We start from the raw sequence: 13,193 nt of genomic DNA, 5'->3' as shown, positions 1-13,193 counted from the left end.
TTTACCCACAAAACCATATCTGCAAAACACATCTTCAAGCAAAAAATGGCAAATAGCTTGACTAGCCTTGGTTGTTAAGGCTTTATCTTCAACTTGATTGGTTAGATCCTCTCTTGCAAGCACTAAATACCGCATATTCCATATTCGTGTAGGCATGGTTACAAGATCAATAACCCATCTATAATGTATAGACAAGGGATAAGTTGGTTGTAACCCATCTCGATGCTTGACAATAGAATACATCTGACACACATAAAGGTTTCAAAAAAATGTACTATGTCCCGATACATGTTTTGCCACCAATGTTTTTCTTTAACTTTACCAAAGATTCCCCATATGCCTCTATGGCCAGCCCATAGGCTTTCATGAAATTCCTTCATTACCTATTGTTGCAATATTTTGTTACCTAAAACTCAGACATGCGCTCCTTTCTTCTTCTTTTTTTGCTTCCATAGATGTCATTATTTAAGAAAATTTCATAAGCTTTCCTCTTGATATGCTTGAACTCCTCATCAGTCCAAGTCTCCTTCTTCTTCATTGTGCTCAAATATTGGCCAATCTTCAGTCAATATTCTTCATAATATTCTTCAAGGAAATGAACTAGAACTTGAGCAATGCAATGAGCATGTTTACTTCTAGTTGACCACCCTGTTATTTTCAGCTTTAGACCAGTATATGAAGTAATGAAAATGTATTTTCAGTAACCATTGAATGAAATCCAGCAAGTATAGATTCTTTAGTTTTATCTTCTTCCATTAGCTCTTCTTCATTGTCATATCTTGCAAGTGATAGCATGTCAAGAATTGGATTCGCCTTTCCTACAATATGCTTTAAATTAAGGTTGAGAGACTTAATATATGCAATCCTTCTTAGCATAGCAATGTCGGGTGTAGAGAACTTGCCAATCATGCTCAAGAGTGGAAGACAATCACTTTCTACCACTATGGAAACACATATAAAGTATTCACGATCACACTTTAATGCTGTTACAACTCCTCGTAATTCCCTTTTTACTTGTGCATACCTTCTTTGATGTTCATTGAGAAATTTTGCTCCAAAATGAATTGCATATCTGTTACCTTCAAGATCCTCTTGGCCAACAACCCATCATATCCCAATGGGACTTGTATCCACAGTAAGGGTGATGGGTTGACCATTTGAATAATCAGCCATTTTGAGAGTGGGGGCTGAAATTAACACCTTCTTTAATTTACGCATAGTGAGAGGATGCTCATTACTCCAAGAGAATATTTGGCATTTTATTAATAATTGATAAAAAAGTTTGACTACATGAGAAAAATGTGGTATCCATATGAGATAGAATATGCATGCGCCAAGAAATCTTCTTACTTCTGAAACATCTATGCATTTTTATTGCATTCTACTGATGGCATCTATCTTGATTAGTGAAGGTTTGCATCCATAGGGGCCACATCGATGACCGACCACTAGGACTTCTTGTACTCCAAAAATCGACTTAGCTCTAGGACAGGGTAAGATGTACCTCTTCTAGCCTTGTCAAAATCCTGTCACAATCATGAATATGGTTAACTACAAATGTCTTGCAGCCATCTTCGTCAAGCTTCTCATTCTTTTCATTGACTTCACATCCCTTGATAGATACATAATCAAGAAATGGAAGAGTAAGTTGTGGAATAAAGTCCCTTAAGACTTTGTGCATGGCATTCATCATATGAGCTATGGAGTTTCTTGTACCTTGTGGTAGAGTGCACATGCGGACCAATCCAGGAGGTGTCTTTCTTGTGGTAATGTCTCGAATTTCTAATGAAAGTTGAAATTGGTCATATCCTGAATATAGGTTGCCCATAGAATAAATTGCTCTACCTGCAAAAGCTTCAACAAACTCATCAACAATTGGACCCAAACCAAAATTTCGGATTGTGACATGATTAACAAGCTGTAGATTTTGGATGAATCATAAAGTTCCATTTTTCTTGGGTACGGTAAACCATTGATTTGAGTAAGGTGTTGAAGAAGGTTCTAATATCTTCATTTTGATCTTCTCATTTAGAAGTTTCAATAATTTGGGCAAATGCGCCCTTAGAATAAGAATAGGCTTGAGGTTTCAAGGCACTTGTGGGATCGTAAAAATGACCATAGGAGCCACAATATTTGGATCCACACATCCTATTTCACTTGGCTGAAATGCAAAATCCTTTCCATGTTTCATTAGCATTTGCATAAAAGAGTGTTTTTCAGTCAACGAAAAGAAAGCATTTTCACATTTTTTGAGCTCTTTTATACTTTCAGATGTGAACTTGTGACCAATGTTGGAAGGATCACAAAGACTTGGCTGATTTGTTGCCCTATCAGCCAGCCCTTCACTTTCAAGAGGCAGTGGGACTGCCACATGCTTGACTTTCTTATCCACCATCTTGTATTTTGTCTCCACTTGCACTTCAGCCTTGTTGAGTAAACCAATGTCTTCCTCCTCAACAAATTCTTGAATCTCTAAGCCATGGTCTAAGAGTGCAATACATGGTGTTTCTTTTTCTCTAATTTTGACGATTGTCTCCGTTGTTGCTCTTGCCCAATGCGTATGGGAGTAGTGATTGCTTGGAATGAACTGAGCCTCTTCCTCTTTATGCAAGTGCTGTAGACAGCCTTCTTTTTGAGAGGTAGGTTGCAATTAATTCTTTAACTGCTTCAAGATGAATTCCTTGTAAAGTCAACTTCTTTTCATCTTGCACAAAAACTCAAAGGACTTGCAAAAAAGCATGCATTGTTTCTTCAGCTTCATCACCAACATATTGTCTTTTCCTTTTGATTACATTAATAATTACATCATGGAATTCACGTTTGGCAATTCCAATAATTTCATTTAAGGTGAATTCAATTTTGCTTCCCAGAATTTATTCTTCCAGGACTCGTTTGAGATTGGTTGTAGATTCTATGTCAGACTGCCTGGATGCATGCCTTTTTCTTTCCTTTGGTCTTCTTTGTTTGTGGTGCATCTTCCATCTCTTGATCTAGGGTCATATTTTCAGCAAGCTTTGGTTGTTCAGGTGTTCTTCTAGTTACATGTTTTGGAGGGCCAGAATAGGAAGGCCCTAGTTCATATTCTGTTCTTCTCTTTTTTTCAATCAAGACTTCTTAATGATTGACATTAACTAAATGTGTAAAGGCGAAAAAAGGATCTAGCGGTTCTTTCCAACCAGTTATTCCTCGAATGCAGTGACTAGCGTTAGCCAAATTGTCTTGGGTTGCTTTACCATGTTCCATTTGATCTAGTGCATGCATCCATACTTTAGATTGCACATTAGCTTTGCATGCTTTCAAACTTAATTGAATTGGCTCAATTTGCAGCCCATAGGTAGTTGCATCAATTGCTGCATAGGATTTCTTTTTAGCTAAATCTTCTAATATTTTCTTCATTCCACCATTTCCAAAATTTGGCTCCAATGGAAGACCAGTTTCAGCTGCATGATTTTTTTCGTCTTTCCAAAAGACGCGCTTCTATGCTTTAGCCTCACGGAAGGCTGAACACTCCCTTTTGTCATGTTATTGGTTGTCACACCAAATACAACACCTTTTAAAGCCTTCTCTCATGGGTCTTTGAGTTGATGATCATCCTTCTTCTTCAACTTTGACATCCATCTTCTCCACCTTGGAACTAATTTCGGTAAGATTCAAATGAAGGTCACGCATACTTTAAATGAGTTCATCCATGATATCATTTTTAGAAGAAACTGAAGAATTAAGAGTTGGTTGATTAGTTAAAGGAATAGAGGATTTTGAAGGTGCAACAAGCTCCATCAATGGAGTTGTTGAAGTTGAAGTAGAGCCCAATCTTAGTTGCATCCGCTCTCTTAGAGCAATCATGTTAACTGCATCAGTAAAATTTGTCCATGTAGTCTTGACTCCTGATTTGGAGGAAGCATCTTCTAGGCAATCAGCAAGCTTCTCTTGCAGAATGGGATCTGCAGCCTTAAAGAATAATTCAATCTTTTGACCTTCCATACTTTGTTGGTCTTCAACATCAAGTTGTCCAAATTTACTTTCGAATTCATGGTATAAAGTTGTTGCAACTAAATCTTTGTTGGGTTTCTCAACCCAATTAGTGAAACTTTTCTTCGTCATTAGGCCAAAGTCTTCTAAGAAGAATTCTTTGCATAGGGCTTTTTTGAATGCAGCCCAATCCGCATCTTACTGAAAAAGACCATGGATTTTGTCTTGAATACCATGCTTGGCTAGTCTAGCAAAATGGCGACTCCATGGATGTTGTGATACACCAAAGAAGAGCATTTTTTCAACATAAAAGTGAGTAAAAACATATACATTTTGACCATTAAATTGTTTTAATTCCAACCCAACTTCCTCTAGGGCCTTGAGAGCTATGCAATTAATCTTCTCTTCGTCTTGCCTATACTGTTGTTGTTGTAACATTTGGATTTGTTGTTGCTGAGTTTGTTGCAATATGCACACCAATTGTTGTAGAGTATCTCCTGAAGAATCCCCCATCTTGGAGTTTTCTTACACCGACCTTTATGTCAGGTTCACTAATGTCGTAGCGTGTAGGGTTGAAGGTCACCAGAGGGGTTTGGTAAGACAAGAATGTATGGGGGTTCAAGAGCTTAGGCTCCAGAGATGGTAGAGATAAGAGAAGGGTTGAAGGTTTCAATCCAAGTTCTTGAAGATAAGAGACAACAGGGTGAAGGTACGTTCATGGAGAGGAGTAGACAAAAGAGAAGGGATTCGAAGAAATTGAAGACGTAGAAGAATACTCCCAAAAAGAATTTTCAGCATTATGAGAAGATATAACTATAATAGATAAAGACGTGTATAAAATAATACGTTCCTCTATGCTTCTTAGATCACCAATTTGATACTACCATTCGCTCCGAAAGGGGGGTAAAATACCAGCACCTGACCAGAATACTGCCAGATCACTCCTTCTTCATCTCCCCCTTCGGAGTGCTATTCACTGCCTGAAAACAACGATCGTGCATCATGCGATTTCGTCAATCTCTATTTTTACATAAAATCCTCTCAAATTGGCTGAAAGCTACATGTTTTCTTTTACATGTCATCCTAATCTAGAAGTTATCTATAGTTTTATGGAATTTTACAAGAGATAATATCTAGAGTATCAAAAATTGGCTAAAAACTTGTCTAAAAAAATCTAATTTTTTGAAACATGGACACTAACACTATTGCCTAAAGTGGCATTGGCTCTCTAAATCTAAAAGGAAGCCACACTCTATATTTTTTTACATGGTGTGTGCGTAGCGGCACGACAACATCATGAGCCACAAATCTACAAAGAGACACAATAGGAGGTAACAACACCTTCTTGACATAAACTAGATCAACACATCCTTCATCAAACCTAGAGAGTCTTGCTTGCCTAGGTTCCTCAAGTGCTTTTGTCGTTTTTCGTCCTTGTCCATCCCTTGACCACTATCATCCCTCGCCTTTTCATTACTATCTAGACTCTCATGGTGTACATTGGTCTCTATAAACACAGATGTTAATAAACAATAATAAAAAACAGTAGTAGCAAAGCAATTATGTATAATATGATAAACAATAATGACTAAAAATAAGCAACAATGATGTATAAATGAAATCAACATATAGGTGGCTACCTATCTACTCAACAATGTCATCAATGATATTGGAGTCCCCATCTACTTGTGTGTTGTCATCAATGAAGACACACCTTTTTGGACTATGCATTTTCTTTGTTGGAGATAGTCCAAAGGTCTCACATGTGATGATGCGTTCTAGTCTATGATCCATCTAGGAACACATCCTAAATGTAGCTTCATGTTGACTTGATGTCTACTATGAGATGAGTATATTTCTTTCTCTTGCCAAGCACTCTTTTTGGTGCCATAATATGTGGGAGCTATATATATAGTTAACCCTATCTAGACTAGGTCTTACCTATATATATGTAGATTGTGATCAATATGAAATAGTGTTCAAGATTGTATATAGTATGGCTCTCTCTCTCTCGCATGTCTCTATATATCTTCTCTCTCTACATCTCAACATGGTATCAGAGCTATCATAGTCGACTACAACCAATTCCTTGAAGAAGATAATCAAGAAGTATACCTATGTACTATCTCTTTAATTCTTGATTCATATTCTTTTCATGCATAAATTTGATGTATTCTATATGTTATGAGTATCTTATGTTATGAATTTTAAGCATAGAAGAAGTTCATTTGATCATCATCAATCATCATTTAGATTGAAGATATGTTGAATTGTAGATATGCCTTGCTTGGACAACCTAAAAGTTTCTATTTGGAAAACTCTTAAGGAAAAGCCTTACTAAAGAAAACCAATTTTTGTGATGTGTTAGGCATAAGAATCTTTGTTTCTAGCAAATCGATGCTCAATTTGGAGTTATCAAAATTTATATTAGTTCAAGTAAACTGGACTTAAAACATGACAATAGCTTTTTGTGCAGACTTCTACGACACATGTTTCTTCATGATTACTCACTCTTCAGTTTCTGCCAAAATTAGCTAGATCATCGTCTATTCTTGGCCAAAAAATAAAACCATAACATCTTAATCGTTGCTTATATTTTTCATCTATGTTGGGTCGATTTCACTACAAGATATAAGCCTTATATCGACGTTAAAAGAGACGAAAATGTAAATAAGGAAATTCGCCATTGTCCTCACAAAAAGCATCATTATTGGCGACGCCATAGAATAGTTGGTATTAGCGTCATGATCAGCGTCGTTATTTGTGTCGGTATTAGCATCGCAAATAACGACGCTGATAATGACGCTAATGCCGACGCTAATAACGATGCCAATAATGATGCGTGCAGTAAATTTGCGACGCTAATAGCGATGGTAACAGGGAAAAAAAAATTGTGGCAGGGCAGCAAGCTGTCGTGCCACATATAGCACTATGTGCTTTATTTGGGCTATACAAAATAGTTTCTGCACTATGTACAATGCTCGTGTAAAGAAAGAAAAAATGTACTTAAATCATTACATTGATACATGAAATAAATACATGATTACAAAATGAAAGTGACTGGTACAATCATGGCTAGATATCACTACTACATAGAAAATGTCTATACAGATCACGTGACAAAAAAAAAAGGGCGTGTGAGCTCCAGGGATCCAAGGGCGAACTATAGATCATCGCTATCTGAAAGCTCATCCCGTCGCAAAGGAGCATTGAACGGACTCTGCAAAAAAAGAAACAACTACACATCAGTCCACTATACAATAATGCATTCTAATTAAACATGGTAACTACGGACAAGAAAGATGAGTGACTTACAGGGTCGTCGAATCCATACAATCGGTCGATCAATGCAGTGAGACCGTGCCTCTCTGCATATCGAGTCTCAAGGCCATTCAGATCACAATTTGTAATGGAGTGCTACAAAGGAAAAAAATACTAACTATTAGCAACACAATTGTCAGTACAAGGGATATTGCAAAAAAAAAAGCAAGAAAAACAAAAGAAAAACTTACAAAGTCGTCCAGATATATCCTGTGGCCACCACTCCCAAGATGATGGACCACTTTGGCCTCTAGTCGTGCCCTCGCCGCCTTGTGCTGTTGTCTCCAACGTCTTGGAGAATCTGTAGCCTCCTCCCTCAGTCGGTGCCAGTCATGCGCATCTAGTGATTCGAGCTTTGCAGCCCCACTCTTGAGTGGCTTGCGTATGTGCGATCGTTTGTGTGGCATATATGCACGCATGCACTCCATCATCCATCTCATAGAAAACCTATCAGCTGCGACTGGTAACGGAAACTCCTCATGTAAGGATGCTACTATGTAGTCCTTGCTCCCCTCCAGTATATTTTTCTAATGATCCAAGACGTTGTGCCGAAAAACTTGTTGGCACAACTCTCTCATGCGAGCCATCACTCTCCTCCCCTCATTATTCATGATGATGAATCCTGACCTATCATCTACAAGGTAGGCATATCCCTCTGGGGTATGTCTAAGATGGGTCCTCCCACCTACGACCATGCTCCTGGGCATATCCAGGAGACCCCTTTACATCTGGTGTACCGACCGGGATAGTATCTATCAGAGTAGTACCCATAGGGATGCCACCTATGGATGACTAAGAGCAAAAGCCGGAGTGACTGGAGTAGATGTCTCCACACGTGTGACAAATCCTAGAGGTGATGCAACTCCAGCAGAATGAGGAGATGGAGACACCTGTCCCTGCCTCCATAGCAAGCACCTGAGCCACGCTCTCTAGAACTGCCATGAGTGCAAGGAGTAGCACTTGTATCCTGAGCCGACCGTGGGCTCACTGCATCGAGATCTCTGCAGCATCCCCTGACCTTGAAGCACTCCCTTCGTTTGGCCCAAGTCTGGAGCGTTGACCTCGTCTGCTCGAAATTGAAGCATCTAATCGCACCGAAGTAGATCTAATAGAGCGGCTTGATGATGTCTGAGATAGCTCTTGGTCTGCCATGTCTCTGAATCTTGCCATCTGATCTGGAGACATGCATGTGAAGATATCGTGCAACTCCTCATCACTCATCCCTCGACTCCTTCTAATAATCTAAGTATCCACAAAGGTTACCTGCACAGACAAAAAATGATGTTAGCATAATCAATTTAAATCATATAGTGCACAGTAATATAAATCTTAAAAAAATTATCTTACTTAAAATGCATATCTTATGTACCCTTATAAGCGATTAGTCAACGAATTGAGTAAGTGGATGCTCCAAGTATAAAATATCATATCTATAATTTGAGAAAAAAATTGGATGGCATCAGCTTTCTTTGAAAGTGGTCAACATTCATTGTGTAAGCATGAATTGTACATGTGTCTTGACTCCTAATGCAAAGTTAATCATTTTTTATCCCTTGATACAATACGTCATAGTAAAATGTAATATCATTGTGGAAAATTATCAAGTTGATTGCCAGTTTTCCAAAATCTACAGCATTATTAAACATTGCAACCTTTTGTCTGCCTCGAAGCACCTGCCAATATCAAAATGTGCTTGTTTACAAATAGACAGAATAGACAGAATAGGGAGGGAGGTGTTTATTGTAAGCTTGATGGATTGGCTAGCGCTAGAGTTTATATGGGAAACTCATAAGTGTTATTAGATTTGGAGAAGAATTCCACCACCGTTCTCAAAAATGTATTCGGTCTTTGTATGTGAGTGGAATGGGCATTCTCACGGCAAATTCTGGCAAGCTTGGAGGGGCTAGGATGGCAATTAGATTGGGAGAAGGATTCATAGCCTGAAAAGGATAATAATTTGCATATACCATGCTCAAGACATGTCCTCTCTTTTGTATGGGAGCAAGAAACATGATTCCTAGCTTATACATTTACCGGGTTCTTTCTCAATCCTTTGTCTATGACTTTGTGCATATTTGGACCTTTGAAAGAAATGGCATGGTTTGTTATGTAAAATGCAATATTGTTTCTGTAAAGTGGTCTTCAAATATTCAAAGCCTATAGCATCATCTAAGAAACAAAACGAGAGCGTGAGGGGAGGGAGGGGGGCATAATCACTTGATTTCTCCCTCATTGGGCAAGAAGATTCCTATGGCAAGAGAAGTTGAACACTCATTTAAAATATCCAAGAATTTTCAAATAACTAGACATGATGGACCCTCATGAGGTATCTGTAGCAAAATATATTGGGCAGATGAAAGAGCCCTTAAGCTATGGTATAGTTACTTGGGCCTTAAAGCAAACATCAGCATTACTTGCACTCTAGACTTGGATGAGTGTGCCACTGAAGACTCGAGTGTTTTATGGCTCGAGACTCAATCTATGAATGGAAAAACATCACGTCTACATCTAGGTTCTATCCTACCCTTTAAGTTCAAAAAGGGCATGGGTTTTGGAATTCCTGGCTTTTTTAAAGGCAAGCCAAAACCATTGAATAGTTTGATGGAAGGCCCTCCCTTTTTCTATTTTGAAAATGTTGAGAACGTTCCCAATTGAGAGTGGGAGACCATCAATCGACATTTTAATGGCATAGATCCAGAGTTCATAGACTCTAGATATTTTTCAGCATGCTTTAGGCCTCGTGGTTATGTTCATAACCTTCCAGTAGATGGAAGAAGGTTGATCCTTCCCCCTGCTTCCATGACGATCTTTGAGGTGCTTCCAGAAACAAAGAAGTATTGGCCCCCATGGGATCTAAGAGAGAAGTTGAATTGCATAAACACATGGCGTGCCCCTAGCACTCTATGTGGACTGATCAGAAAAATATTTTCTTCCCACAAAGAAAGCGAGATACCTTCTTATCTTCAATAGGAGATTGTCTAGGCATGCGAAAGATGGAACTTGGCCTGGGTTAGCCCAGGCCAAGCTGCCCCACTTGAACTCCATGAGATTGAGCTAGTGCTTGGATATGATCGTGACCACACTCGAAGCTGCTTTACCCTTTCAGATCGGTATGATGCATTGGGCAACTCATCTCAGGTCAATATTGTTTGTTACAATCTTTCACCATTGAAATAATTATATCCGCAAGGTTTAACAATTCTGTTCTTATTCTCGGGCCTTGGTGGGGTAGAAGTGGCATTGCACAAATTGGGTATAATTTTGAAGGCTGTTGTTATTGTGGAGATTAATGATAAATGTAAAAACATAATAGCTAGCTGGTGAAACAAAATTGGCCAAACAGGCCGATTTCAAATGGAGGATGATGTTAGAGATCTTACTGATGATAAGTTGGCTGAGATTTTGGATGCAGTGGGAAAGAGTGACCTCATAATTGGGGGAAGCCCTTGCAACAATCTCTCAAGCAACAATAGAGTAAGCATGGTAGGCTTGGGTGGCAAAGAATCCTGTCTTTTCTTTGAATTTCCTAGGATTCTAAATAGTTTAAAACATATCATGCAAGAAAGAGGTTACCTTTGAATAGTTTAAAACATATCATGCAAGCAAGAGTTTACTTTTGAGCTATTCAAAACTGCACCAGCATGCATAAAAGAAAAGGAGGTGCAATCTGTATGAGATCTAAATCAATTTTGGTCCTTGGTAGCCCTGTAGGCAACCTTCTTGAATAGTAATAGTGGCTTGCCTTTGACAAACAACCTATTTTTTTTACATGTCCTTTGTTATTGATGTTAAATTTACGGGACCCAAACTCTTAAATCAACCTTCTGCTGGTAATGATTGTACATGATCTCCTGGGGGTGTTAAAAATCTTTCATGTAACTTGCAGCATTCCCAATAGAAGTCATTGTATAGGCCTTTTCTAGTGTTTGTGAGTCCTACAATTTCTACAATATCCGAGTCTTCATTAGTCTTTATATAAAGAAAATTCTATACCATTTGAGGCTTCCTTGGTCTTTATATAGAGAAAACTCTCTCGTTCTTAAGGTGCATTAAGACATTGGTTCCCTTCTTAGCTCCTAGCGAACTCTACCATAAATGAGGCGTACATGTCGCTTTTATTGCTTGATCATCTCTATCCATTTACTCGTACTCTTGCTTGATAATCTCCACCCACCCACCCAGAAATTAACGTATGTCGGAGTGTTTGCCATCTCCTGACCTCAGCGGACCTCACCACCACTCTCTCTTTGTTTTTTATCCATTCATTATCTCCTCTCCTTCCATCTCTCTCTCTCTCTTTCTCTTTCTTTATTATGCTGTATGTTTATTCCCTCTCTCTTGTTCCTTCTTCCTTTTTCTCTTCCTCCCTCTCTCTCATTTTCTTTAACAAAACATATCTCATTTTCTTTAACAAAACTATTACTACTACTACAACAACGACAACAACAAACAAGAAAACCACTACTACTACTACAACCATGACTACGACGACTACCACTATGACTACGACTACGACTACGACCACGACCACGACCACAACCATGACCACGACCACCACTACCACTACCACTACCACTATAATAAACAAGAAAAGAAAAAAAAACCACAACAACAACAACTACTACTACTACAATAACAATAAACAAGAAAAGAAGAAAAAACTACTACTACTAGTACTACTACTACAACAAAAAATAAGAAAACTAAACAACAATAACCAAGAAAAGAGAAAAAACTACTACTACTACAATAACAACAACCTCTCCCTCCTTCTCTCTCCCTCTCCCTCTCCCTCTCCCTCTCCCTCTCCCACTCTTTCTCTCTTTCCCTATTATGTTTAATGTTTTCTCCCTCCCTTTCTCGTTCTTTCTTTCATTTTTCCTCTTCCTCTCCCTCTCTCATTTCCTCTCCCTCTCCCTCCCTCACCCTCTCCCTCTCTTTCTCTCTTTCCCTATTATGTTAAATGTTTTTTCTCTCTCATTTCCCTCTCTCATTCCCTTTTCTCTCTTCCTCTCCCTCTCTCATTTCCTCTCTCTCTCCCTCTCCCTCTCCCTCTCCCTGTCTTTCTCTCTTTCCCTATTATGTTCAATGTTTTTTCTCTCTCCTCTCCCTCTCTCATTTCCTTTTCTCTCTTCCTCTCCCTTCCTCTCCCTCTCCCTCTCCCTCTCCCTCTCTTTCTCTCTTTCCCTATTATGTTTAATGTTTTTTCTCTCGTCCTCTCCCTCTCTCTTTCCCTATTATGTTTAATGTTTCCCTCTCTTTCCTCTCCCTCCCTCTCCCTCTTCCTCTCTTTATCTCTTTTCCTAAACCGGTTTAATGTTTTTTCTCTCTCCTCTCTCTCTCATTTTCTTTTCTCACTTCATCTCCCTCTCCCTCTCCTTCTCTCTTTCCCTATTATGTTTAATGTTTTTCCTCTCTTCCTCTCGCTCTCTCTTTCCCTATTATGTTTAATGTTTCCCTCTCTTTCTTCTCCCTCCCTCTCCCTCTTCCTCTCCCTCTCTCATTTCCTCTCCCTCCCTCAACCTCGCCCTCTCTTTCTCTCTTTCCCTATTATGTTTAATGTTTTTTCTCTCTCCTCTCCCTATCTAATTTCCTTTTCTCTCTTCCTCTCCCTCTCTCATTTCCTCTCCCTCCCTCTCCCTCTCCCTCTCTTTCTCTCCTTACCTATTATTTTCAATGTTTCCCTCTCTTTCCTCTCCCTCCCTCTCCCTCTCCCTCTCCCTCTTCATCTCCCTCTCTTTCTCTCATTCCCTATTATGTTTAATGTTTTCCTCTATTCCTCTCCCTCTCTTTCCTCTCCCTCCCTCTCCCTCTCCCTCTTCCTCTCCCTCTCCCATTTTCTCTCCCTCTCTCAATACACATGAATTTTAAAAAAAACAACTAAAAGAGAAATAGAAAATACA

General features: G+C 39.0%; 1 pseudogene; it reads left to right on the top strand.

Annotated features, from left to right (window-relative positions):
- The first annotated feature begins 9,834 nt into the window (after positions 1-9,834).
- LOC148029039 (DNA (cytosine-5)-methyltransferase DRM1 pseudogene) lies at positions 9,835-10,869 on the top strand (annotated as a pseudogene).
- The last annotated feature ends 2,324 nt before the right edge of the window (positions 10,870-13,193 follow it).

The sequence above is a fragment of the Lygodium microphyllum genome, chromosome 11, assembly GCF_053477565.2.
Source record: "Lygodium microphyllum isolate KBCC chromosome 11, Lygodium_microphyllum_v1.1.10, whole genome shotgun sequence".
NCBI lineage: Eukaryota > Viridiplantae > Streptophyta > Polypodiopsida > Schizaeales > Lygodiaceae > Lygodium > Lygodium microphyllum.
Note: the sequence above shows the minus strand (reverse complement) of the source record. Positions and strands in the feature narration are given on the sequence as shown.